This window comes from Homarus americanus, unplaced genomic scaffold (genome assembly GCF_018991925.1).
Source record: "Homarus americanus isolate GMGI-L3 unplaced genomic scaffold, GMGI_Hamer_2.0 scaffold56009, whole genome shotgun sequence".
In the NCBI taxonomy this organism is placed as follows: Eukaryota; Metazoa; Arthropoda; class Malacostraca; order Decapoda; family Nephropidae; genus Homarus; species Homarus americanus.
Window position 1 is genome coordinate 607042 of NW_024739542.1, and position 1718 is coordinate 608759.

Sequence of the window (1718 nt, forward strand, 5' to 3'; positions counted from 1 at the left end):
CGGACTATCATTTGACTGGAAGGCGATAGCAATGATGAAGCATCCTGAGAAATAACGTCATTCTAAACAAGTTGAAAATTCGATAAATTTTTAGATGAAAATCTTAACTTATGACTTAAAACATTATTTTCTCATCACATCTTCTAAGTAGTCTATTTGTTTTTCTTCATAATGTCTAGGTAATATTTTTGGCCGAAAAAATTTGGTCTCACCGGTGAGTTGCGGCAACACTGATAGGCAAGAGTGAGTGGTGGTACGTAACACCCCCCCAAGTAGCCACAGACGCGACTCCCAAAACTTGATTTCAGTTCAACGTCAGGCGTAGTTCGGGTAGGACGCACTCGACTTCACTCACTTGACATATTGGAGCTAACGAAGGTCAGTGAGACCAACACAAACTAGGTAAGTAGTGACAGAATGTAGTGCGTATTGTGTACTGGCGGCAGTGTTTAGATTTTCTGTAACTGAAGCGATAATATTTACAGTGTGTTCATGACTTTGTATAATGTCCACAGTTAAATTGATGCGTGTTGTATTGTGTCTACTTCTTATTAAGTTGAAGCTTTTTATTAAATAGAAGCAGTTCATATAGGTGTTCTGGCTGCATTAATCGATAAAAAACAATACTGTTACTACTTTTCTTTTACGGGGATTAGCCCACCCGGGGACATCACTGACCAACATCAGGGCCTGGGGGAGTGGGCGAAAAATGTAATGATAATAATAATAATAATATCCTGGAAATATGTGTCCATCCATGTGTCATTTGGCTGATCACTCCCTACACTTTCTAGTTGCCAAAAATTATAATTCAATTTCAATTGTTTATTCCTTGATAGAGGAAGCGGGATCCTAGTGCTGTCACCAGGTACCCCTGTACAATAAAACCAGAAGCATCTGGCAAGTGTGACAAGTATATACAGTATAAATATTATAAAGTTGTGTTCTTTGAAGAATTGGCGAGGCCAAGTTAGAAATTGAGAGGGCCATGCTGGAGAAACCTGAAATTAGGAAAGAGCCAAGCGGCTAAAAAAGGAGACAAGAGTAAAGCCAGTGTCTGACGGAAATCAAGAGTAGAAATGGAGTAGGGAGACAAAGCTTTTGGTGAAGAAGGCCACCAAGGATACAAGCGACAGAATGAGAATAACAGCTAAGTGTACTAATCATTCAGTCCTTGATAGATGAACTGGATGTTAGTACAGCCAGGGAGGGATGACAAGCGGGAGGTATAAAAACTTAATTGTTGTGACTCACAGGTAAGGTATATGGAGAGGGGGCTTTGTAAAAAAAACAAAAAATAGGATGAGGTGTGCTGTCAGGAGCTGTGGGGGACATATCGATAGGATGAGAAGATCTTGTCTGTATCGGGAACAAAAATCGGCTATCTGCCTCAGCAGAGAGGCAAATGAGGCCATTGGTGTAGGAGCGAGAGCTCTGGATAAGTTCAAGGCAGCCATAGAACGTATTAGGACTATGTGAGGGATCCTATCATATGCGGTGTCCCGTCGAAGGAGAGTTGGTAGTGAATGGTTGTTGAGTGCAGTTGTTAACGATCGGCTCTGACAGATATTGCAAGTCATTATCAGTCCTATCTATTGACAATTGGGACAATTCTATGGCAGAAGGACCATAGGGAGATGGGGTGCACCTGTCTAGGGATGGAGAGCAAATTTCTGGCTGGGGTTTTAGAGGCAGTTCAAAAGATATCAAGTCTTTAA

At 41.3% G+C, this 1718-nt stretch overlaps 1 protein-coding gene across 1 annotated transcript in view; it reads left to right on the top strand.

Moving 5' to 3' along the window:
• The first annotated feature begins 314 nt into the window (after window positions 1–314).
• Window positions 315–1718, top strand: part of LOC121874836 (organic cation transporter protein-like) — a 17440-nt gene continuing 16036 nt past the window's right edge. Inside the window, exon 1 of the mRNA XM_042379121.1 lies at window positions 315–378. The gene's annotated coding sequence lies outside the window, so the exon portion shown is untranslated. The remainder of the gene's footprint in view (window positions 379–1718) is intronic.